The sequence below is a fragment of the Hyperolius riggenbachi genome, chromosome 4, assembly GCF_040937935.1.
Source record: "Hyperolius riggenbachi isolate aHypRig1 chromosome 4, aHypRig1.pri, whole genome shotgun sequence".
NCBI classification, from domain to species: Eukaryota; Metazoa; Chordata; class Amphibia; order Anura; family Hyperoliidae; genus Hyperolius; species Hyperolius riggenbachi.
In genome coordinates, this window is record NC_090649.1 from 310,127,742 (window position 1) to 310,155,451 (window position 27,710).

Genomic DNA, 27,710 nt, shown 5'->3' on the forward strand with positions numbered 1-27,710 from the left:
AATAATATGCCCTCTAGACATACATATTAAAATTTTGTATACCCTTAACATAGTAGGTGTAATTTTACTATTTGGCCACAAGATGTCCCCATTGAGTACTTCCTATTTGCGTACAATAAGTACAAAATAGTACTAGGGAAGTGACGCAGACAATGGATGCCTACGATCGCATGGGCCTGCGGGAAGATTTTTGAATGGGAACTTTGCTCCTATTCATAAATCTAACGATCGGCGGTGGTAAGCAGCGAAAATCTGCGGCTGGAAGAAGCGCAGTGGCTCTATTTAAGAATAAACACTGTTTTTGAACAAAAACAGTGTTTATCCTTGCCGGACAAGAACGGGGTGGCACAGGGGACTTTTGTCCCCTGCAGTCAATCCCCCCTGTTGCTGGTGACATCAGGATTGCAGGTATTTGCCCGCACAATTGCATGACCAGCACCGCAAACCGCAGGGACATGACTAGCGCGTCCCTGTGGCTGTAGCAGCTGCCGCTGCGGATGTGAGGCTCACGTCCCAGCGGTAGAAATGGTTAATTCAACTTGCTTGGATCCTCCCACTGCATGTACTTACTTATTGATCCCTTGCGTTCCGTCTTATAGTAACAGCACCCCTTATAATGCCATCAGGGTGAACTGTTACTATGAGATTAAACACAAGGGACCAGGAAGTAAGTGCATGCGGTGCGTGGATCCCGACAAGGTGAGTTAACGTAACCCACTGTGCACTCTGCATGCGTCCCCTCACCCGCCCCTAGAAACAGGCCTGTTTCTACATCTCCTGGTGATATTTGTATTTTGGTTGATTCAGCTACTATATCTACGATTTTGTCTGTGGTTAATTACACTGCAAAGTTCACACACTAACAAGGTCCCCAGAATAACTCAGTACCTGTAGGCTTCCTGAGTATTAAAAGTGTAATCAAGGACTGAAGGTTAAAAATAGCTATACAACTTCATTGCATATTATTATCTACATGCAAAATCTTTGAAAATCTAACTTCAACTACCTGAAAACACTGTAAACGTCAACACCAGTGCTATTCTAGCAGGTTTATGGAAGGCAGTGACCAGAGCCGGGACAAGGTCCTCCAGCACCCAAGGCTGAGACATCAAAATGTGCCACTCCATCCATCCCACCCCAGCTGTTACACACTGATTGATATTAGAATAAGATTCGTCCCAGGGCCCCCAACACCCTAATCTCTAGTTATCTGGCTTGCAGTCACTGCCATGTTTCCCCTTTTTTTATTTCTCTCTGCTTCAAACACAATAGGGGAATGATAGCTGAGTGAGTTGTGCGCCCCCCTCCTACACTGTGCCCTGAGGCTGGAGCCTCTCTTGCCTCGCCTCTGCCCAGCCCTGGCAGTGACACACTAACGCTCATCTCTACAAGGCCCTCACAAGTTACTTATTAATACAGATGACAGGCACATTTCAAAAGCAATGCAATCTTTGTGACTGTATCACCTCCTCCGTGTACCCAAGACTGGGGTGGGGATAAAACAATCAGTGGGAGTTGGGATGTTATAAAGTATAATTACCCCCTTGACAAGAAGGGGTCAAAATAGCTTTTAATTAGGAAAATATGTGAAAGGGTTGTTAAAGCAGATCCCTTAATTACCATACATGGTTAAACTGGGGTCAGTGAAACACATGAGGTTTTATATTTTTTTTCTACTGAACCCAGCAAGAGGTATTTCTGGTTCCTCTCTGTGACCTTCATCTTGATTCGCCGTTTCTTCTGGTTGTCAAATGTCTTCTTCTAAGTTCTTCTTCTAAATGTGCACTCTTTACAGATTGTTTTTAGCAACAGAATTGGAATGACTGCGGTACAAGAATGCTGTTTGGCTCTGGTATGAGAAGTGTGTTCAGCTATACGGAGAAGAGGGGGAGAAGATACACATGATTGAACTGAAGGCATCTGTAGTGGTGTATAATAATAATAGTTGAGCATGATTTTCCAGCAAGTTCAATTGCCTCTAAACAGAAGCCTATAGGCACAGATGTCCTCACACCTTAGACTTCACACTCCACGAATTAACAAACCCCCACCGAACTACACCACAAGTGTGCTGGCTGGCCCAGCTATCACTTCTCCCTTACTTTCCTTGCCCATCATAGGTAGCTACAGGTGCCAGTTAGGATTTGGTTTCCAGAAGTACCCTCAATATTAAATAGCTAGAGGTGCCCCTAAGTATTAGGTAGCTAGAGGACCCTAAGTATTTAGTAGCTAGAGATACCCCTGACTGAAGGGAGATCTTGTCAGTGGAATGCAGAGAGCTAGGTGAGTAACCTCTCATTTACACTCTCATCACGACTCTGCATAGGGAAGGAGGAAGGGAGGCGCTTGGGGAGGGGTGTGAGCTGCCTTTCAATCATCAGGCGTCTGTAGGCACGTTCCTACAGTGCCTTATGGTAAATCCCTGCTTCCAAGTTTTCAGTGGGTGTCAGGGGACACCTTTACACACTAGGCAAAGTGTGTCTAACAATCTCAATTGAGTGGTTCCAGTCAACCAAAGTTTCCAGGTTGTGTGCATGGGCCGCACCTTTTCCTCCCTACTGGCTGCAGCTGTAGGGTGGGTCAACTGGGTGTTGCTGGTAGACGTGAAATGCATTAGCTGCATTGGACCTCAAATGCGTTAGGTGAAAGTTCTGAGCTGTCACTCAGTACTCTCACCTAATACTCTTCATCCAGCTCCTGCCACCCCATACTGGTCACCTAGTAACTGTCATCCCATACTCGCCTTCCAGTATCTGTTACTCACTACTTTTCACCCACTACTGCCAATACTTCTTACGCACTAGTACCTGTCACTACTCATCACCCACTCTCTCACTACTGGTCACCTACTGCATGTCAATACTTTTCACCTACACCTGTCACCTATTGCCAGCTTCTCAACTTATGAAGGCGTATTTATTTAATGCAGATGCTGTCCCATCATGCATCATGGCCTTAAAGGTATTCCTTTTGCACTTAAAGATGCACTAAGGCGAAATATGTGCAAACATACAAATAAGAAGTATGTTTGCACAAGAGTAAAATGAGCTATAAATTACTTTTCTCCTATGTTGCTGTCACTTACAATAGGTATTAGAAATCTGACAGAAGCAACCGGTTTTGGACTAGTCCATCTCTTGATGGGGGATTCTCAGAGATTTATTTATTTTCAAAAGCACTTAGTGAATGGCAGTTGCTCTGTCCAACTGCCAAAAAACTATGTAGCGAGCAGGGAAGCTGGCCAGCATCATTGTTTAAATTCTTTTTTAGGGAATGTCTTTATAAAGAATAAATAAAAGCCTTGCTGAGAATCCGCTATGAGGAGATGGACTAGTCCAAAACCTGTCGCTTCTGTCAGATTTCTACTACCTACTGTAAGTGACAGCAACATAGGAGAAAAGTAATTTATGGCTCATTTCACTCTGGAAAAAACGTACTTCTTATTTGTCTATGTTTGCACATATTTTAAATGTTACAATTTTTTGCCATAGTTCCCCTTTAATCATGCCCAAAACTGTATTATTCAATACTGGAGTTTTTTTAGACCTAGAATTTTTATTCCCATTAGTTATGTACATTCTACAAGAGTTACCGTATATACTCGCAAGTAAGCCGAATTTTTGACCCCCAAAAAGTGGGCCAAAAGTTGGGGGGTCGGCTTGCTTGCGAGTCATGTTGGTCCGAGTAGGCTCCAACCCTCCCCCCTGCGGCCGCCGCTGCTATTAGCTTACCCGGCGGCTTCCAATATTCCCCTCTCCATCTTCTGCACGGGGCATATAAATAATTCACAGCAGCTCGCCCCACGGCGGCTGCTGTGTGATGAGGGAGGAAGCTGTAGGGAGAGCGGTTCCCATAGCAACGGTGATACACATTGCCGCTACAGGAAGCAGCTCTCTCTGGGCTTCCTCCGTCATCACACAGCAGCCACCGCATGCCCCAGGAGTCGGAGGAGACGGAGAGGGGAATATTGGAAGCAGCCAGGTAAGTTAATAGCAGCGGCGGGGGTGGGGGGACACTACCTACACATACTGGGGCGCTATACTGGGCACTGTCTACCTATGCTGAGCACTATACTAGCTATACTGGGGCACTATACTAGCTATACTGGGCACTTTACTACCTATACTGGGCACTATACTAGCTATACTGAGCACTATACTAGCTATACTGAGCACTATACTAGCTATACTGGGCACTATACTAGCTATACTGAGCACGATACTAGCTATACTGGGGCACTATACTAGCTATACTGGGGCACTATACTAGCTATACTGGGGCACTTTACTAGCTATACTGGGCACTATACTAGCTATACTGAGCACTATACTAGCTATACTGGGCACTTTACTAGCTATACTGGGCACTACCTACCTATACTGAGCACTATACTGGGACACTATACTAGCTATACTGGACACTATACTAGCTATACTAGGCACTATACTAGCTATACTGGGCACTATACTAGCTATACTGGGCACTATACTAGCTATACTGGGCACTTTTCTAGCTATACTGGGCATTATACTAGTAATACTGGGCACTTTACTAGCTATACTGGGCACTACCTACCCATACTGGGCACTATACTAGCTATACTGGGACATACTGGGGGGATCACGCGGCCAGCATTTCCTACCCCCGGCTTATATGAGGGTCAATCATTTTTTCCTGTTTTTCAGGTAAGAGTTGGGGGGTTGGCTAATATGCGGGTCAGCTTGCTTGCAAGTATATACAGTATTAAGAATCTGTTTAAATGTTTGCCATTTACTTTCAGTGTCCTTGCCCTGTAATTTACCATCCTAGTCTACCAGTCTTAGCAAGTTACTGAGCGTTACTTAGCCTTTTAAAAATGCATTGTTTTAGTTGTCTGCTTGATCAAAACTCTTTTGTAGCTAAAATGTTACAATATTATGGTCACTATTTCCCTAGTGTTTCGAAAATGCACATTAGAATAATAATTTCTCCCAACAGCAACACTGCAGTTGGCACCATGTATCTATCTCTATAAGCAAACTTTTTTTTTCAATAAATACCTTTCTACACATCAGCAGCAACTCAAAAACATTTTAAGTAAATGTTACGCAAACTAAAAGGCTTTTCTGTTGCAGTCCAGTTGTGATGATTCTGTTGCTTCCTGCTTGCCACGGGTCAGAGAGCTTCAATAGGTAACGAAGGCAAAATGCTGCAATCTGCAAAGGCTTGCACAGTCACTTTAAAAGAACTTCCTCACAGTGACACACGTTGGTGTCCCTATCTTTTGCTTGGATGAGTTCTGCCATTTTGGACTTGTAGCATGTATCCAAAAGGGTATGATCCATGGTAATCGTCAGTGTTTTCAGTGTGACCTATGCAATGGTCAGTCTGTAAACACAGCACTATGAAAGCAGTAATTTGCCTTAAACTACCTACCTCAGATTCATTTGTGTCAGGGAGCACTATCTTATCTTCTATATCGATTTTCTCAAAAACTACAAGGTGTTTTTGAAATGATGACTGCATGTATTGGAACTTTGCTATCAACCACAGAAGTCGGGGGCCAGTACTTCCAATGCAAGTTCGCAAAACTGGCTCGCTGAACTTTTGCAGAACCTTGGAAGTTTGAGGAGATTCTCAGGAGCATGTCAGTGACAATTCCACTCATTCCAAACATGGAATAATACTTAAAATTGAACTAGGTAATTGTCTGACACAATATTCAAAACTGGAATGCTCAAGAGATTTAAAGGGATCCTGAATTTAGTTGTAACATGATAAATATGTTTATATACAATCCCAATCCTACTTAGACCTAGACTGTGTTCCTATTTTTTATTTTTTTCTCATTGTACAGATTGTCCAGGACTTTAAATAACAAGAAGAAGTCTGTGGTGTAACTTTCACTGATAAATAATTAGAGATCATAAACTCCTGAATTTCTCAGACACACTTCTGAGTTCATTGAACAGATAAAAAGTTCAACAATTCAATTCAAGATTTGTCTGTAGGGGAGGTGAATAAAAATGACACCTGAGCCAGTGAAAACGTTAAACCTAGATTTTCAACCTTTAAAATAATTTCCTATTTGGGGCAGATACAACTGTTTACAAATCAGTTTATTTTCACTTTAGTAACAATATTTAGATATTTTTTATTTTTTTCATAGTCGTTGTTTTGTTTATTTATCAGGTTTGGCACTAAAAGATAAAAAAATATTTTTATCAAGAAAATATTAAGTCGAAAACTAATGTATTATAATTTTGTCCCACCAGCTGCCTTGTCCTGTTTTACGTCTGTGTAGCAGACATGCAAAAGTTCCCCAAAGCACAACAGAGCAACATGGTTTAAAAATTTGTTTAGTGCAACAGTAGTGGAAAATTCTTTTCTGCTCACAAAAATATTTTTGATGAAAAATACAAGGGTCATCTGGAAAGTAAAGACCTCTTTCATTCAAGTTCTGTTTCATCTACTTTTTGGTACTTTTTCGATTGCTGAGTGCTAAAAAGTTATTTTAAACAAAAAAAAAATCTCCCAGGAGCCAATTTAGATGAAAAGGGCCCATATGCAATTCACTTTTTCACCTGATTTTTCTCCTAAGCGATATTTTCAAACTTGTCAATAAATTGCCTTTTAAATCAGAAAGTAAGAAAATATTTAATATAGTTTTGATAGTACTTTTCCACCTACATTTTGGTACTTTTTCAATTGCAAAGTGCTGTAAAGGTATTCTAAATAGAGGAAGAAAGATGATCTCCTAGGAGAAAACTTAGGAGAAAAAGTTAATTGCATAAGGGCCACTGGCCCATATGCAATTTTACTTTTCTCCTGCGTATTCTCCTAGGTGATCATTTTTCATCTTCTTTTTAAAGCAGAATGAAACCCAGCATTTCTTCTTTGTTCTAAAAAAATATTTACAGCATATTATATAGAACCAGCATTTTTTTTTACTAGAACAGCATTCAAAGGGTTACACACAGGACTTGCAGAGAAATCTGGACGCATCCGAAGTGTAGATAATGTTATCTTGTGTTTACTTGTATCAAGTGAGGAATGTGACACATTCTCTGACTGTGCAGAAGCTCCTGGACACAGACAGACACTCAAAGCATTTCTGCCTTCAATACATAATCAATAAAACCAGTTATGAATAAAATGCAAAGTCAGCTCTCAAAGCAAAAAACTGTACTTTTGGGAACTTGTAATTTCTAAATGAATAATAATACTTATGCACAAATGCAAATATGATAACCATATGGCATATATAAAGTAGGAAGACATGTTTTTATTGAGTATTATGTCAGGGTTTTATACCGCTTTAACATTACTTTCCAGCACTTTTCAACTGAAAAAGTACTGAGAAGTAAGTACAAAAGTACTATCAAAATTATTTTGAGTATTTTCTTGCTTGCTGGTGGCTTAGCAGGCATTTATTGACAAATTTAAAAATATCACCTAGGAGAAAAATCAGGTGAAAAAGTGAATTGGGCCACTGTATCTTATTGTACTGAGTACTGATTATTTCTCCACAGAATCCCCTCCTTTATTTAAAGTACACCTGAAGGGAAAAAAGTGCCCCTGGGGGGTACTTACCTCAGAAGGGGGAAGCCTCTGGATCCTAAAGAGGCTTCCCTGTCCTCCTCAGCAGAGGGGATCCAGCACTGGGACCCCCTAAAGTCTGCCGACAAGGGCTTGCCAGCAGTGCACGCAGGTACAGTAGCAGCTTTCCCTTGGGCTCCAGCAGAAATAGCTTGATCAGGTCTGCTCTACAGTGCAAGCGCAGCTCACGCCTGTGCAGTAGAGCAGACCCGATCAGGCTTGGCTATTTCTGCCAGAGCCTGAGCGGAAAGCAGCTTCTGCGCCTGCGTTAAATAGCAAATTATAATGAGTTTGTTTATATTTGAGTAAAATATATATTTGAGTTTGTGTTTAATTGTATCAAACAAAGAAAAAAATACAATGTTTGAGTTAAAAGAAATTGCACATGTTCCCTTTGAATATATATATATAGTGGGTCATCTTTCTTACTCTACTCCACCTTTAATTGTATGATGAATTTTGGGTGGTCTGTAATAGTTATAATAATAATAATCTATCTTAAACTATGTATTATCTAGCAGAAAGTAAGAAAGTCTGTATATTCTTTTCTTCCAAAGTCCGCTATGTGGAGGGCTGCGATTGCATAGCGTGCTCACTGTGACAGCAAGATAAGAGACTCACACTAAAAGGAAAGATGAAGGCGCTTAATGAACAAAAATCTTCAGAAAGGCTGTTTCTAGGTAAACAAAACCTTTCTATAAAATGTTCATCATTGAAGTGTCCCCTGACAGAAGGATGAGGCAGCAGACTTGGCGACAGAAGGGAATGGAAGAGAGGCATATGGCCCCAAGTTCTATCCCCTGCTGACAAGCTGCCTTCATGCAAGTCCCCTTTTCAATGTCCTCCTACTGTAGAGCAGATTGTAATGGTTCTATGTTCCCATCTGCAGCCAAGACTTGTGTCTCCACAATGTGTCCGCCATGTAGTTTTCATCTGACAAGCAGAGGCAGAGCAGAGTGGGTCAGTGCGGGAGGGAGATGATTAACCACTATCATCACAAAGCTATCCATAATGTATTGTCTTCATAAGATTACATGGTATATTTCCACTGGGACACAAGCCATCCATCACTGCCCTTTTATTGGTTCCTCTTTTTTGTGGTGGTTGTTGTTGTAAAGCCCAGAACACTGTTGTAAAATACTAAACTGCATTATGGGTGCGCTGTAAAAATTTGCATATCAGAGATGTGTCATTCTTTAGTTTAATGGTACTTGGAATTTGTAACAAGTCCCTAACAACTGAGCTAGTGCACCTCCATCTAGAGGTCAGCTTTAAGTCCTGTGCTGAATTCCCTGCTGAATTAGGGCCTGTTCAGACTATATGCGTTCCTAGCCGTTTTCAGGGAACGCGTACTGGTACCAAAAACGCATAGAAACGGCTCGTAATGCTTTTTAATGGGGTAGTTCACATGTATGCGTATGAGACGCATACGTTTCTCATCCGCATTGCTGCACGCAGTTCTGTGCGATACGCATAGAAACGGACGCAATGAAAGTCTATGGACGCGTATCAAAAACGCGTACTATTGCGTTTTTAGCGTCCGTTTTCCTCTGCGGTTCCCATAATTCTTTTTTTCCCCCTGGGTCACGTGTTTGTGCAAAACGCAATAGAAAACGCATTCAAACGCAAGAAAAACGCATGCGTTTTTCAACTTGCGTTTCTTTAAATTTATACGCGTTCTACAAACGCAGCAAGTATGAACAGGAATCAGTGTTGATTATAAGTGATGGGATTTTTTTACATTTGTAAATTGCCACTGGTTAGAGATAAACCAATGAATTAAGAAAGAACATGGCCGCCTATAGCTCTGTCTAAATACTGCGTGACCAGACCCTCAGATGAGCGTTCTCCATGATATACATCTGCTACTTATTGCATGTTATGTCATTTCTGTACAACAAACTAATCACCAAGTAGACTTCAACTGCATGTCAAATACAAAGTAACCACAGAATGTGATGGTACTTGCTCCCCTATGTCATATGCCTGATTGTAGCTTGCCCACTGCACCCTCTGGCATGATGGTGGGCCACAGACTACATACTAGCCTGGTCACAAGACTGGGGTTATGCATATGCAAATGATGAAATCCTTAGGCTTTGTCATTAACATGCGAGGACTGAGGCCCAAAATCCAGAGAAAGCAAACATCTGCTGGCATATTATTACATTGAACTTATATTGACAGGTTTTGCATTTTGTGCACGATTTTATGCGATTTTTCAAATTGCGATTTTTATTTTGTGTATACCAGTTAAGCTAATTTACATGAGAATGTTACTAATTAACTTCAAAATTGGATGGGATTTTCATGCACCAAATGCGATTTTTCCGCATTTCCAGTGCCTTACAATATACTCAAATCACAAACGGAAAAAAATCTTCCCTAGAGCGCTATTTAAAAATGCATATAAAATAAGAAAATTACCTTAAGATCAATAATTCTAAGGGCCGGTTTCCAGTGAGCTAGCATGCGTCTTGCAGGACGCATTCCGGCACTTACAGTGGTGCACATACACATCCAAATCGCTTAACCGGGCCATGCATAGCTGTAGAGATTTGGGGGCATGATGCAGGAAATTGCAGCATGCCATCAATAATCACACTGCAGTGCGATTCGGATGGCAAGCCATTGCCCGAATAGGCAGCGTTTCCCTATCCAACTCATCTGCGGGGAAATGCTGCAGGTGGCACAGATCTGCAGATAGAGGAAACAGGTCCTAACAGTCTATGTAGAGACAGGGACAGAGCAGGCACTCCAAGCAGGGGGTATGATAAACCAGTGTCTGTGAATGTAATCCTCTCTATTGCAATGTAGTACAGCACACCCACGATAAAAGTTGCAAGGTAGGCAGCGGAAAAGTATATCCATCACTGCTGTGTAAACTTCCTTTATTGTATCCGACCATATGTGAAAAGAAAGGTAACATCAATATAAAAGTACAGACAGGTAGGTCTACCGCAGTGGGTTGCCTTCAGTGGGTTTCTGGGACAAGGGTAGCCTGACGACTGTGTTGTGCTACCAAGCGCTATACAGATATATATATATATATATATATATATATACATACACTTTATATATACATACATACTGTATATATATATATATATATATATATATATATATATATATATATATATATATATATATATATATATATACTGTATATTTGGCATACACTAATTTAATTCAATTGATTGTCCCTTGTCCCTCAAAGAAGTTATTATTCCAGTGTATTTTATAGTCAGCAGAATTGTAGGTATATCTTCTGTTCTGTTAAAGATAGCGTCTTGTTATCCGAAGTGGAGGAAGACTGGGAGATAGTTTAGGGTCATACATTGAGTGAAGTTCCGGAATAGATAAATTGGCGTAACTATAGACCCTGCAAGGGATGCAGCTGAAGGGGGGCCCAGAAGCTGCCGGGGGCCCCGTGGGGGGAGAAGTTTATTTTCCCAGTCCTGAGAGACTGACAACTAAGAGCACAGAGAGAGAAAACATTCTGCTCTCTGCACAATTGTTCTAATAACTGCATCTGTTCAACCACTGATAAGGAATCATGCAAAGTTTTGCAGACAAAGATTTGTAGACAGTCCCTATTCAGTGTGCAGCAAAGTGTTGTGTACAGTGCCCTGTCCCCAACCTCTCTACCCCTCCCTAAGTATTCTGTACTGTTATGATGCTGGAGAAGTCTGCAGAGCCAGTACTGCACCCAACCTCTGTACCCCTCCCCAATTGCTGTGTACTGTAGTGAATTGATGCTAAAGAAGTCTGCAGAGCCAATTCTGCTCCATCAGAAATGGTCAGAGTGAGTGTAATAAGCTGAGGCTGGGAGCACACTCGTCTGTCAGTTTTCCATATGCGTTTTCTGCACATTATATGTGTCTGTATGTGTGAAAACATGCACTTTTTATCACAGAAGCTAAAATAATTGATAGAAAAAATGCCTGCAGTGCTTCACTGCTATCAGAACACATTTAAGTGTGCACTAGCCAATTGAATGACATTGGTTTTCAGTTTACCTGTGCAGAAAGCGAAGGGAGGGCCCTGTACAGAGGGCCTCATTCTAAGTTTCGCAGGATGACCCAGTGATTTCTAGTTATGCCCCTGAATAGATGTTATGTATTTTATTCTGGAATCTGACTAATAAATAATGGTTTACTAGACAGAATTATGCAGATAACCATAACCAGAGCAAGCTTGGATGAACAACCGCAAGAGGACTAGAAAAGATTGTAAAATACAGTACAATATATAAATAATACAATAATACCACCTAAAGACTGAAGGCAGGAATACCAGATTTCTCCTCTGGCACAAAAAGCATTTGTTGGAAAAATGCATACAGTCACTTTACCAAACAGTCACCATTTTTAGGATGCTAAAACAATAAACAGTGTTATGCAGCCAAGTTCAGTTCTTATAGCTCTAGAGCTGCTGATATAAAAGCCTCTGATTCTCCACACGCTTCCCCGTTGCCCTCCACCTCGTTCCAGCAGTAGGACCCCTCAAAGCTCGTGGCCTGTGGTCCCGAATGTGATCGAGTGCAGCCACATTGTGCAGGACAGCTCGTGCCTGCACAGCAGAAGGGAGCAATCACTCCGGCTCAGTGGAAAAAACTCCATCTTACTGCAAAGGCACAAGTTGGCTGCATAGTGCAGCCAAGCTCTGTCAACGAGCCGTGGACAGGCTTCAGGGGGTCCCAATGTTAAAGTGACTTAAAGTGTGCTCTGTGTGCAGCGGGTGGTCAAAAGCAGTGGCGTAGCTAAGGAGCTGTGGGGAAGATATCTGTACTAGAGATGGCCCGAACTTCTGATTTTCGGTTCGCGAACTTACGCAAAAGTTCAGTTCGCGCAAACTTTTGCGAACCGCAACAGACTTCAATGGGGAGGTGAACTTTGAAAACTAGAAACACTTATGCTGGCCACAAAAGTGATTGAAAAGATGTTTCAAGGGGTCTAACACCTGGAGAGGGGCATGGCGGAGTGAGATAAACACCAAAAGTCCCGGGGAAAAATCGGGATTTGACGCAAAGCAGCGTTTTAAGGGCCGAAATCACATTGAATGTTAAATTGCAGGCCTTAAGTGCTTTAAAACATCTTGCATGTGTATACATAAGGGAGTGTAGTTAGAGTACTGCTTCACACTGACACACCAAATTCACTGTAAGTCCAAGAGAAGAGACCCAGCACCGTCTTCAAGTGTATTTCAAGCTCTTTCTTTATTTAAAGCATCAGAGGTTTTACAAAGGGCAAGTCTCTGCGACGTTTCGAGAGGAGCAAACATCGCAGAGACTTGCCCTTTGTAAAACCTCTGATGCTTTAAATAAAGTAAGAGCATGAAATACACTTGAAGACGGTGCTGGGTCTCTTCTCTTGGACTTACTGCTTGCAGTTCCTGGAGACAGAGGGACATCGACCATAAGCACGTCGTACTTTGATGGTTGGGTGCTGCCTACCACTACCTTTCTACCAAATTCACTGTGTATCGCAACACAAACAGCTGTTTGTGTAGTGACGGCCGTGCTGAACTGGTGCGCAGGCCATGGCGGTTTTCAAGCCCAGTGCTTTAAAACATCTTGCACGTGTATACATCAATCAGGGAGTGTAATTAGAGTACTGCTTCACACTGACACACCAAACTCACTGTGGAACGCACCGCAAACAGCTGTTTGTGTAGTGACGGCCATGCTGGACTGGTGTGCACCATGGCCAGAGTGCAGGCCGTGGCGGTTTTGAAGCCCATATGGTCGCCGGGCTGAGGTAACTGAATGACAGAACAGTGACTGTCCAGCTGATCAAATTTGGTCTGTCCACAATGAAGCAGCGACCTTATTATCTTGGGTGTACCCCCCCCCCCTCCTCGGAGACACTCAAATAGCCGGCGGTCATTGCTTCATTGTGATAAGCAAGCCCCTTCACCACGACAAGGTAACGATCACGAAGGGGAATTGGCACATGTACAAGCCTTTTGTTGTTGCAGCCACACTGCAGCCAGAAAAATTAGGCAGGCATGTACACGCACCAGAAAAATTAGTACAGCGGCCGCTTCTAGCTGCGGCCTTAAAAATTCAGGAATCCACCTGGAGTCCTGGACCCTGTTGGTGGTGGCGAAAAAGGCAGTCAAGCGGCCTGCGGGCAGAGGTGCTGTGTGGGGAGCGACTTAGTCTTGCGGCAGGCAGTCACATGGCGTGCAGGCAGAGATGCAGTGTGTGGGGACTGACTTAGTCTTGGGGCGAGCAGTAGGCCTCCAGGATCCATGCCTCATTCATTTTGATAAAGGTCAGGTACTGAACACTTTTGTGACTTAGGCGACTTCTCTTCTCAGTGACAATGCCTCCAGCTGCGCTGAAGGTCCTTTCTAATAGGATGCTTGAGGCAGGGCAAGACAGAAGTTGGATGGCAAATTGGGACAGCTCTGGCCACAGGTCAAGCCTGCGCACCCAGTAGTCCAAGGGTTCATTGCTGCTCACAGTGTCTACAACCACACTTAAAGGGGCACTACAGCGAAAAACTGTAAAATGTAGAGTATGTGCAAAACATATACAAATAAGAAGTACATTTTTTTCCAGAGTAAAATGAGCCATAAATTACTTTTCTCCTATAATGCTGTCACTTACAGTAGGCAGTAGAAATCTGACAAAAGTGACAGGTTTTGGACCAATCCATCTCTTCATAGGGGATTCTCAGCAAGGCTTTTATTCTTTATAAAGATATTCCCTAAAAAAGATTTAAACAATGATGCTGGCCAGCTTCCCTGCTCCCTACACAGTTTTTTTGGCAGTTGGACAGAGTAACTGCCATTCATTAAGTGCTTTTGACAATAAATATATCCCTGAGAATCCCCTATAAAGAGATGGACTAGTCGAAAACCTGTCGCTTCTGTCAGATTTCTACTGCCTACTGTAAGTGACAGCAACATAGGAGAAAAATAATTTATGGCTCATTTTACTCTGGAAAAAACGTACTTCTTATTTGTATATGTTTGCACATATTTTAAATTTTACAGTTTTTTGCTGTAGTGCCCCTTTAAGGCCAGTTAGTCGGCTACCTGCCGGTCCAGGCGTTGGTGGAGGGTGGATCCGGAAGCGCTAAGGCGAGGCGTTGGACTAAAGAATGTCCGCATGTCCAACATCACCATGAGATCACTGGAGCGTCCTGTCCTTGCCTGCGTGGACATGGGAGAAGGATTACTGGCAGTGGTACCTTTATTGCGTTGTGCTGTGACATCACCCTTAAACGCACTGTAAAGCATAGTTGCCAGCTTGTTCTGCAAGTGCTGCATCCTTTCTGCATTCAGGTGAGTTGGTAACATGTCAGCCACTTTGTGCTTATACCGAGGGTCTAGTAGCGTGGTCACCCAGTACAGCTCATTCCCCTTGAGTTTTTTATATGGGGGTCCCTCAACAGGCTGGACAGCATGAAAGACGCCATCTGCACAAAGTTGGATGCAGACGTACTATCCATCTCCTCTTGCTCTTCCTCAGTGACGTCAGGTAAGTCCTCCTCCTCCCCCCAGCCACGAACAATACCACGGGAATGTTGAGCAGCACGAGCCCCCTGCGACGCCTGCTGCGGTTGTTCTTCTGCTGCCGCCTCCTCCTCTAAAGAAACACCTTCCTCATCATCCGAGTCCGAGAAACATCTTCCTCCTCCCCCCCCCCTCTGTGCTACCGCAGGTGTTGAGGAAACATCTGGTTCTGCTGAAAATTGCTCCCACAACTGTTCCTCCCGTAACTGTTCCTCTTCACCATCCTCCACAGCTTGATCCACCACTCTACGCACGGCATGCTCCAGGAAGTAAGCGTACGGGATCAAGTCGCTGATGGTGCCTTTACTACGACTCACCAGGTTGGTCGCATGAGCCTGCATGCATTTCGCATCAGTGTCCAGTTCGAGGGCCAGAACATCCCCATCTCTCCAGATTGTGTCCTTCTACTGAAATTGAAGAGGTACTGGGTGACGACTTTCTCCTGTTCTAGCAGGCGAGAGAACATAAGGAGGGTCGAATTCCATCGAGTCTGGCTATCGCAAATCAGGCGTCTCACCAGCAACTTGTTTCTCCGCTGAATCTCGGCAAAGTGTGCCATGGCCGTGTAAGACCACCTGAAATGCCCACACAACTTCCTGGCCTGCTTCAGGACGTCCTCTAAGCCTGGGTACTTTGTAACAAATCTTTGAATGACTAGATTCAGCACATGTGCCATGCAGAGTACATGTGTTAGCTTTCCCAAATTCAATGCGGAAATGAGATTGCTGCTGTTGTCACACACCACGTTGCTGATCTCCAGCTGGTGCGGGGTCAGCCACTGATCCACCTGTTTGTTAAGAACAGCCTGGAGAGCTGGTCCAGTGTGACTCTCCGCTTTGAGGCAAGACATGTCTAAGATGGCGTGACACCGTCGTACCTGGCATGCAGCATAGGCCCCGGGGGGCTGGGGCTGTGTAGCTGGAGAGGAGATTGCAGCACCAGTAGAGTTGAACTACCACTCAGCCAAGGAGGAGGAGGATGTAGCAGGAGGAGAGGAGGTGGCAGGAGGCCTGCCTGCAAACTGTGGAGGTGTCACAAGTTGTCTCGTACACCCTGCTTGCCATCGGTCACCAGGTTGACCCAATGGGCTATGTAAGTAATGTACCTGCCCTGACCGTGCTTGGCAGACCAGGCATCCGTGGTCAGGTGGACCCTTGACCCAACGCTGTGTGCCAGAGATGACACCACTTGCCTCTCAACTTCACGATACAGTTTGGATATCGCCTTTTTAGAGAAATAATTGCGGCCTGGCATCTTCCACTGCGGTGTCCCAATGGCCACAAATTTATGGAAGGCCTCAGAGTCCACCAGCTGGTATGGTAACAGCTGGCGAGCTAACAGTTCCGCCAAGCCAGCTGACAGATGCCGGGCAAGGGGGTGACTGGCAGAAATTGGCTTCTTCCGCTCAAAGATTTTCTTCACAGACACCTGGCTGCTGTGGGCAGAGGAGTAGGAACCGTTCAGAGGCGGAGTGGAGGAGTCAGAGGCGGAGTGGAGGAGGGTGACTGTGAAGATGCAAGGGAGAAAGCGGCTGAAGATGATGCACCTGAAGGAGGAAGAGTAGAAGGAGGGTGGCTTTTCTTTTGTGTGCTGCTTTTGCTCAGGTGCTCTTCCCATTGCAGTTTGTGCCTTTTCTCCATGTGCCTTCGTAAGACACTTGTCCCTACGTGGGAGTTGGCCTTTCCACGGCTCAATTTTTAGAGGCAGAGAGAACAGATGGCATTGCTCCAATCTGAGGCAGACACATTAAAAAATGTCCAAACCGCTGAGCCCCTTTGGGGTGATGACACTATGGTGGCATCAGCAGCTGACATTGAAGGGCATGTTGGCTGGCTATACATAGTTGGCGACACATGTCTCCGGACACTGCCACCAGCTGTTTCTGACAACGAGCTCCCCCTGCTTCTTTCAGGAACTCGTCTCCTCCTACTCCTCTCTGATTTCCCCTCTGAACTGTACCCCTGTTCATCTCCTCTATTAGGAACATACGTGGGATCCGTATCATCGTCATCATCATAATCATCCTGCCCAGCTTTGCTTGTCTCAGACACCTCTAAAGCTGCACCAATAGCAGGTACTTCATCATCCCCCTCCGCACACATTACATCCATAGTGTCGCCAAACTCAGACATATGAGGTGGTGTAACTTGCTTAGCGCCTTCATCTGGTTGTAACAGTAATGGCTGTGCATCAGTGATTTCCCAACCAAATAACTCCTGCAAACTGTCAAATGTAGCAGGTGTGGTACTTGGAGTAGCGCTGGTGGCTGCGGAAGATGAGGTGTTCTGTGTTAAATAGTCACCCACGTCCTGACAATCTTGGGAGTTGATGGGACGTGCCTTCTTCTGAGCACTGTACTTTGGTCCATGGCCGCATGAAGTGACATCACCACGACCTTGCACAGACCTGCCGGGTGGCCTTCCTCTGGGTCTGCCTCTACCTCTGCCTCTACCTGTTTTGTCCGTTTTGTCCATATCGGGGGGATGAAGTGAAAGGTATGCACTGACTTGAGTAATACAATGTGCAGTCACACAGGTGCAGTTAACAGGTATGCATGGAGTGGTATATCACACTGCGTGCACTCACGTAGGTGGGTGGGTGCACTGAAGTGAACAACAGGTAGTAGTAGGTATATGAAGTAATGGGTATTACAATGTGCACCTGTCACACACAGACAGGTACCGGACAGGCACAGTGACACTGCGTGCGCTCACGTAGGTGGGTGAGTGCACAGTGAACAACAGGAAGGTATATGTAGTGGGTATTACAATGTGCACCTGTCACACACACAGGTAGTAGTCACTGAATGTGCTGGGCCTGGCAGTGGCACACACAGTAGGAATTAGCAAGGCTGTCTATGCAACACAAGTATCAGTGGGACACACAGTAAAAAAAAATAGATCACAAGAACAAGATTAGCTCTCAAAAGAGCTGTTGTGGGGTGCTTTTTTAGCAATAAGAATCAGCAAGGAGCAAGCTAACTAAGCTTTCCCTTTGAGAGTCTGCAGCAGCTATCCCTTCACTAATTACTGCAGGCACACGAGTGAGTGAAAAGCCTGACGCTGCCTGCCTTTTATAAGGGGGGAGGGGCTCCATGAGGGAGTGTAGCCTAATTGGCTACAATGTGCATGCTGACTGTGATGTAGAGGGTCAAAGTTGACCCTCATGATGCACTATGGGGGGAATCGAACTTCCGGAAAAGTTTGCAGTTCTGCGCGATCGCGAACCCTGGAAGTTTGCTGGGAACCGTTCGCCAGTCAACCGCTCCGGCCATCTCTAATCTGTGCTTCCAAATTCCACCATAAGTAAATAGAGACCCAAGCTGTTGCTGTAATCTGTTACTCTGTGCGCTCTGGTGGGCAGAAGATGTAGCTTGCTTGGGATTTTTTTTTTTTTTTTTTTTTTTAGACAGTAGAATACTGACAACTACATCCGACCAGAAAGTTTATTAGGTATACGTCAAGCTTTCTGTTGAATGTTTAATTCTCTCAGATGAAACAATCTGTGGTCAGTTGTCAGATTCTAATTCTTTTGGATTACCTTCCCCGCTGAAGACTATGAAGGTAAACAAACGTAAAGTAGCAGATATTACATGAGAAACATATGCAATCTCTGAACATTTACTGTAATAGTTAGTCTAAGATTTAGCAGAATGGCAGTCCACAGGAGCATCTATGAAATGATCCGCTACGTTAGTAAAGATGATCAGAATTGCCAGTGTCTTACCTCAATGGGATTCCTTTGGTACAATTATAAATTCCTGCGGAATCTCAACTACTCTGGAATGTTGATATTTTGCAAGGTCACCTGTGGGAACATAACCCAAGTGAAAAAAAAAACAATTAAAAAGGGCAATCAATGTTAAAATGAGTTAAAGTGTGCAGTGGGTGGTCAAAATGATATTGACGTGGGATCATTGTTAAAAGCAGAGTTTAAAAAATAATTTTCACTGTGTAGGAGTGCTTTTCTTTTTGTTTTTAAATCTTTGAACAAATGATTAAGGGTATCCATGTACCACATAACTCATCATTTCACCAAGGAGCACGGGAAGATATCTGAACCAACTCTGATCTCTAAAAATCGGCAGAAGTGATGGTTTTATGATTTAAGGTAGTAGATAGCACTCCCACCTTGCAACGCTGAGTCCCTAGTTTGAATCCCAGCTGGGGCACTATCTGCATAGAGTTTGTATGTTCTCTCCGTGTCTGTGTGGGTTTCCTCTGGGTACTCCGGTTCCCTCCCACATCCCAAAAACGTACAGATAAAGTGGAACCATGGTTTGCAAGCATAACTTATTCCACAAGCATGCTTGTAATCCAAATCACTCTTATATCAAAGCAAATTCCCCAAAAGGATTCATGGAAAGTTGGAAACTTTTGATGATTCGTTCAACAATCCAAAAACATTTGTAGAAAAATGTTTAGTACAAAGTACTTTACTGTATAAATTAATCATTGCTGTCTGTAGGCTCACACAGTAGCGGCGCCACGCTGGGGCTTACCCAGGCTTCAGCCCCAGCTGGCGACTCATTAGCCCCCCTAAAAGCCCCCCCGCTGTGTCCGTCCCGACCTTGCTTACTGGCTGCACTGCCTGTACAAGGACGAGCCTCGGTACTGACGAGCATGGGAATCTGAATGGGAGGAGGGCTTGGGCTGGCGCTGACTGTCACCACACCACCCACCACCGGCGATCAGTCACCGCCGCCCCGGCCCGGGTGCTGCTGCTGCAGTATAGTACGCGCTACGCGTATGTCACGTAACGACATCCGGCGGCGGCATGCCGGCATCACGTGACATGCAGTGTGCCCTCCTCCTCGCCCGCCCGCGCAGCTAGTAGTTGCACCGTGGCACCCGACCAGCATAGCCAGCACTCAGTTGTCGCCGGTATGTGGTCACACCCACCCAGTGGCAGACTGGCAGTGAGTGTGACCCCCCAGCCAGCCCCAGCCCACGCAGGCACGGTGGCACCCACAGTGGTCAGCGGCAGCGCACACAGGTCTGACTAGAGGCTACTGCAGTCTGCAGCTCAAGGTGGGTGTCCTGCTGTCCTGTTCACTACTCCGGCAGCCAGCCAACTGACAAATTGTTTTTTGCACTGGTAGGCACTGCAGGCAGCCACCCAGGCCTGAGCTGCCCTCCTGAGCCTAGCACCAGAACGGCCAGGTGGCACCACCACCAACCACCAGGCTGGGGGGCCCCAGCCCACCCACCACCAGCCAGGCCTTAGCTGCCCTGGGGCCCCCAGCCTACCACTGCACCAGCCAGGCCTTAGCTGCCCTGGGGCCCCCAGCCTACCACTGCACCAGCCAGGCCTTAGCTGCCCTGGACCCCCCAGCCTACCACCACACCAGCCAGGCCTTAGCTGCCCTGGGGCCCCCAGCCTACCATCACCAGCCAGGCCTTAGCTGCCCTGGGGCCCCCAGCCTACCACCGCACCAGCCAGGCCTTAGCTGCCCTGGGGCCCCCAGCCTACCACCGCACCAGCCAGGCCTTAGCTGCCCTAGGGCCCCCGCCTACCACCGCACCAGCCAGGCCTTAGCTGCCCTGGGGCCCCCAGCCTACCACCACCAGCCAGGCCTGCGCTGCCTTGGGGCCCCCAGCCCACCACCTACCAGGCCTGAGCTGCCCTGGGGGGCCCTTAGCCCACCAGCCAGGCCCGAGGCTTTTTTTATTTTGCACCAGCCAACCAGGCCTGAGCTGCCCCCCTGAGCTGAGCCCGGCACGGCACCACCACCTGGCCTGACTCTGAGTGCCCCCTGGGGGGCCCCAGCCCACCTACACCAGGCAGGCCTGAGGCCTTCCCGACCGACCTGAGCTTCCCTAGGGCCCCCAGCCCACCACCACCAGCCAGACCTTAACTGCCCTGGGGCCCACAGCCCACCCCTACCAGGCCAGCCAGGCCTGTGACCTTCAGCTCAGCCCACCACCAGTCAAGCCTGAGCTGTCCTGGGCCTCAGAGACCACCACCACAAGCCAGGCCTGAGGCCTCCAGCCCACCACCAGTAAGGTCTGAGCTGCCCTGGGGCCTCCAGCCCACCGCCACCAGCCAGGCCTGAGCTGCCCTGGGGCCCCCAGCCCACCACCACCAGCCAGGCCTGAGCTGCCCTGGGGCCCCCAGCCAACCACCACCAGCCAGGTCTGAGCCTGAGGCCTTACGCCCAGCCCACCACCAGCCAGGCCTGAGCTGCCCTAGGGCCCCCAGCCAGGCCTGTGGCCTCCAGCCCACCACCAGCCAGGCTTGAGGTGCCCTGGGGCCCCCAGCCCACCACCACCAGCATGACTACATATACTGGGGACAGCTATACACCTGGCTACATATCCTGGGGACATCTATACACCTGGCTACCTATACTGGGGACACTGGCTGTCTGTCATTATGTGCATTTACTGGTGAAAAGCTGTCTCTCATTACATGCATTTACTGGGGAAACGCTGCCTGTCATTATGTGCATTAACTGGTGAAATGCTGTCTCTCATTACGTGCATTTGCTGGTGAAAGGCTGTCTGTCATTACGAGCATTTACTGGTGAAAGGCTGTCTCTTATGTGCATTTACTGGTGAAACGCTGTCTCTTATGTGCATTTACTGGTGAAACGCTGTCTCTTATGTGCATTTACTGATGAAAACTTGAAAAGTTGTCTCTTATGTGCATTTACTGGTGAAAAGCTGTCTCTTATGTGCATTTACTGGTGAAAGGCTGTCTCTCATTACATGCATTTACTGGGGAAACGCTGTCTGTCATTATGTGCATTTAATGTAACTACATTAGCTGGTACAACTACATTACAGTTAGCCCCACCCACATGACGTCATGACCATGCCCATTTTTCGCTGCGGCGCAAATTCCCCCCAGTGAACCCCGTCTGCCAGCCCTTGTGCCCCCTTTGAGCCCCCCCAAAAATCTGAAGCTGGAGCCGCCACTGGGCTCACACCAACCTTTTTTTTTGTGTGACTGAAATGACACCAACCTCTTCTTTGTGTGTGACTGAAATGTAACATTGTACAGTTATTATTATTTAGTACTTATATGGTGCTCAAATTAAGCATAATTGAGTACAATCCTGCAGTGTCAAAGGGAAGAACTCAGCGCAGTTGTGATGACATGACACACGTTAGCGTTCTGTGCTTGTGTATCAAAACTTTGCTTGCTTTTCAAGTCAAAATGTAATTAAAATGTTTGCTTGTCTTGCAAAGCGCTTTTAAATCAAATTAATTTCAATCTAAGGTTTCACTGTACATTTTTTTGGCTGCAACAATACATACATACAATAGACATACATGAGTATGGTAGGGATTAGATTGTGAGCCCCTCTGAGGGACAGTTAGTGACATGACTATATATACTCTGTACAATGCAACAGAAGATGTTGACACTATGTAAATACAGCAGAAAGCTCTGCCTCTCAGGGCAGCACAATCCACGACCAAGATGGTTGTGGATGTTTGCCCCGGGATTTGTGGGGTCTAAAGCCCTCGTTTTGTGGCGGGGATGCGGCGGTTTACATCTAATGAAACTACTGAAGCGAACTAGCAGGTAAAAGTTTGCTTCAGAGTCTCTTTAACCAGTACACTATTCAGTCTCTGCTGAATAGTGATCGAAATGGCCAGATAACGATGGTAAAAAAAAAATCGGTATATAGCCTCCTTAAGAGTGCCTAAAATATATTATGCCAAGAGATGTTTTTTATCATTTCTCAAAAACTGTAAGATACGGGCCATGCATGCTTAGTAACGGTTTCCTAGTGTTTGTATAAGTGATAGTGTTCTTATGAGGGTGTTCTTTTCATTTACTTTGTACAGGGACAAAGGGCTACACCATATTATGGGGGGGGGGTTTCTAAAAGTACATTGTAGATTCCCACAGCAGAGGTAACAATAGTTTTTACACTACACATTGACGTGCAAATCAACACATGGAGCATCACACTTTTCATAAATTCCACTACAGGAAAGTCCTTTTGTGTAAAGACTGTTGAAATGTTAAACAAGTGCTATAAATATGCTTCTATAGAATGGATTGTTGCTCTTTTATTTATTATAGGGCATAAGGGGAATCCAATGTTCTGCTTTTTGTCCATAACGTTTTTTCCTATTTGATTGAAACTTCATTGAGTTTTCATAACCTGTCTGATAATAATGATTGCCATTTTTTTTTTTGTAAATAACCATATCACGTCCATGATGGTTAAAAAACAAAAACAGCTTATTTGTGTCAATAGTGAAATAAATGTAAAATATAATAATTTGCTGCTATTGACTGGCTAAAGCGCATATAAGTATGGCAAAAAAAACAAACAAAAAAATACATAAAAATATTAGCTTAAGTGTGCAATACATCTGTTAATTTTGCGGCCGTTTGACCGTCTGATTCGATTATCATTATTGAAGCCAATGAAAATCGGTACCACAACAACCATGCCCAATCAAAGATTTAACCAATTTCTTGCCACGATTGGTTGAATGTATCGTTCGGACATGCTGGGGAATCTTGGGCCATTGTGTTTGATCAAGTGCGTAGCAGTATTGGCATGCAATATAGTAATAACCGACAAGCACAACAGAATCCCCAGCCACTATCCCCCCCCCCCCCCCATCCCTGTGCATGTAAATACTTTACCTCTCATGCTGCTCCCGAGTGTCTGCGGACTCTCTGCCATACTTCTGCATTCAGGTCCAACGTGCATAGATACATCAGTAGAGGGGCATTCTCATTGGTACAGACCATGGGGAGCTCTGGCGGGAGCTTCAAAGATGTTTTGCCAGAGCTCAGAGTCACTTACAGCGATGGAAATAGCGGCGAGGTGCGGCAGTTGATAAGTGGCGCTGCTGGGTGAGTTGTAGGGGGCCGGGGGTGCTTGACTCAGCTGCAGGGGTTTTGCGCTGTTGGGGAGGACCAATGAGAAGTTCTGGGGTTTCCTTATTAAAGCGGTGGAAGACTTGCATTAGTGTCTTTAGACCTGCTTTTTGCAGGTCTAAGCTGCGAAGACAGCTCAGCAGAGACAGCAAAATGCAGGTTATTGGCAGCACAGAACAGGAGAGTTAGCTGTATTACAGCTGTTAAGCCTTGAACGTTCCTGAAAACTTTCTAGTGCCCAGGGCACTGGCACAGTTTGCCCCAACACATGCTAGCTCTGCCTGCTCCATGTGACCAGGTTTCCAGGTTTGGTTGACTGACTTCACTGTTGTAATCTTCCACTCACTAAAAATACAGCTCAGAAACTAGATTGTAATACAACGCTCTGGATAAAGCTCTCCTCCACCACAGTTATTTATAAAGTACATCTCCATCTCTGTCTGCTGGCATTGCTGCAATCCTAGTCTAAAAAGTTTTGAGGGCTGTGCTATTAGCATGCATGGCTTGATTTGTCTCTATTATATTTCATAGAACAGTTTAAAGGCACCTAGCATAAAGCATCTTCATAATTACAATCATATATCTGACAATTTAACGTGCACACCATAATGTACCATTAGTTATACAAATAACTAATAATTTGCTAATGACAACATTATGTTAAGTCAGTTTAGGGGTAATTAAAGTGAGTGATATTTACATATGCCTAATGAATCACAGTCGATGGCAGATTAAGAGATTCTAATGAATATTCATCTAGACACTCGCAACCAGCTTCTCAGTTTATAAACTGAATTATGGGTGATCTGCCCTTTTAAAACAAGCATTACGATCATCCTGATAGTGGGAATGAACAATTGTGCCTGATTGTAACTTTTTTTTAAAGAAATGTCATGGACAGGACACAAAACATTTTTATGTACTTCTATGCTGGCGTAACTATCGCTTGATATATTTCCTTTTATTACTGATCAACAGTGATGAGATACGGCCGCCACCATAACACAAGGCATAAAACAGAGAGCTGGAGTTTGGCTCGGGATAAAATGCTGCAAAGCCGATATGAAGACCCAACGATGCCGCTGTAAGTCATCTCCTCTGCCAGGACAATTAACTCACTTAAGTATAAATCTCTGGCATTATAGCATATTTACAACATTAGTTCTGAACAACAAAACATTATTGTTTGTTCAACCGAATATTTCAGGATAACATGGTTGTATTTATTCAAAAGCAGGTACTGAATTGCACTTATTCTCTGCATAATACAATAATGCTCAAACTGAGCTATGATGTTCAGGCCAAACTAAAAATATAGAATATATACAGCAATGTTTCTTGAAATATGTGGTAAAAGAAAAACACATTTGTGCATACGTAAACAGAGGAGTTTAACTTTTACTTAATTTGCTACTGGTGTCAAAAGTCCAACTTTATATTATATTATATATATATATATATATATATATATATATATATATATATACATATACACACACATATATATATATATATATATATATATATATATATATATATATATATATATATATATATATATATCTCCAGACGCACGGGAAAGTACATGCTTTTCCATTAATTCTCTTTGCAGGAGAAAATGTCCTAGGGGGCAGTAACTGAGGGACATGGGAAGGAAAAAAAAGTAAAAACTAAAATAAAAAAACAATTGAGAGATTAACGTTCTAATTCAAGAAGTGTGAAAACTAAACACAAAGATTTAATTTGTTGCTGTCTATGTTGGTTAATTTATCTACTTCCTGTGCAAACAGGAAGTCTGTACGAACAGGAAGTGATGAAAAGTATCCTATAAGGGGACAAATACATCAATAAAGTCCCAAAGAAGGTTGTAAACCCTTTCTGTCTTATCTAGAAAATGTAAAACCATGGAGATGGGCTTCAACAGCAATATATACAGTATAATCTCATTATAGCAAACTTTGATATAGTAAAACTTTGGGTATAGTAAACTAAATGTCCAGGTCCCAAACAAACACCATTATAAGTAGCAACACCTGGTATAGTAAACCTGGATATAATAAAACTTCTGTTATAGTAAACCTGTTTTTTGCCCCCTGCGGTATTCTGGATCCAGCTATAGTGGAAAGTGGGCGGGTGCATAGATCATATGACAGTCAGAGACCCATGAGCTGGTGGGTGGGCTGGCAGCCACTTGTATCATGCTCAATATCTGCACACAATTGTAGGCGTGCATAATTTACCTTAAAAGCACCAGCTGGTGAGACCTAGGCTTCCTGTGTAAGCTGCTGCTGATTACTGAGGGAATTGCCATCATCTGTGACTTGCTTGTGCATGGCTGCATTGCTACAGTATCATCCATGCTGCACAGAAATGTAGATAGAGGAGCACACTATCAGTACTGTACCTGCATTAACTGGTGAGACCTCTGCTTCCTGTGTAAGCCGTTGCATGATTTTTGCATGCATATCCCTGAAAATTGAGCACTGTGCATTTTGGTCTAGCTTAGACGCTACCTGTGGTCACTTGCTGAAGCACTGAAAAGAAAAAAATGACTCTCAATAATTGTTTGAATTAAAGATACAGTACGTTATTATACTTTATGTACTTTAGTATGAAAATCTGGTATCTAAATTTTCATGTAGAAATTTTTTTTCTTCTATTGTATTGAATAAGTGTTATTGATTAACATTGGGCTAAGATATTCCGCAGCACAATACAAATACATAGTACATAAGTATTATTGTTATAACATAGTTCACAGTACTGTAAATAGTCTATAAAGCAACAAAGTACATACAGATAAAAGCAGCTAAAAAAAACAAAACAGGGTAATATGTACAGTATATATATATATATATATATATATATATACACTGGATATATATATGTATATATATATATATATATATATATATATATATATACTGGAGATATATATATATATATATATATATACTGTATGGATATATATATATAGACACCTATATATATATATATATATATATATATATATATATATATATATATATATATATATATATATATATATATATATATATATATATATATAGTAGATGCAACACCAGAGCTATAATAAGACACGACAGAAGAGGGCGCTCTACTCTAATAGGATTTTATAGTTCATGACAACTACTCTAAATACAGTATATTCTGAGGCTAGTAACCTAACACTGGTGCTACCAATGCAATTGTAATAGCTCAGAAGCTACCGTATTTGGTGGTATCCACTTTGGTGTCTACTGTGAGCCTAGTTTAATACATACATAATATAATACATTCAAAAAAAAGTATTGTAGGAAATTTAGTAAGCTTTTCCTTCACTCAGGAGATGTATTGTACTTTTACATATCCTGTCATAAAGCAAAGCAACTGAAAAAGTAAAATGTATTTAATGAGGGCCTCTAGAAAAAAAAGAAATGACATTTTTCTATGGAAATAAATGTGTGGTATGCTCGTCAATGGGGAGCACCCCATTTTAATTTCTTCTTCACTTGTGCTTCCCCATTAGTTTACCCCATTAATGTCTCCAGTATTATAGTACTCTGTACTGATAATGTTATTAATATAATGTTATTGCTATTAAAATACCTTGGTTTCAATGCTCACCCCCATTATATTTCTATCATTATCCTGCTTCCTCTTTACTGTACGCCAATAATAGTGCTCTACCTAAATAAGATCGGACATGTTGGAAAAATCTTTATATTCGATCTAACAAAATGTTCGAACAA

At 43.8% G+C, this 27,710-nt stretch overlaps 1 long non-coding RNA gene across 1 annotated transcript; it reads right to left on the bottom strand.

The window, feature by feature from the left end:
* Nucleotides 1-1,527: 1,527 nt before the first annotated feature.
* Nucleotides 1,528-26,485, bottom strand: LOC137570779 (uncharacterized). Its single transcript, XR_011031178.1, has 3 exons — nucleotides 26,363-26,485; nucleotides 18,832-18,912; nucleotides 1,528-1,871 (listed from the first exon to the last, which is right to left on the bottom strand). It is a non-coding gene; the product is annotated as an uncharacterized lncRNA (long non-coding RNA).
* Nucleotides 26,486-27,710: the final 1,225 nt, after the last annotated feature.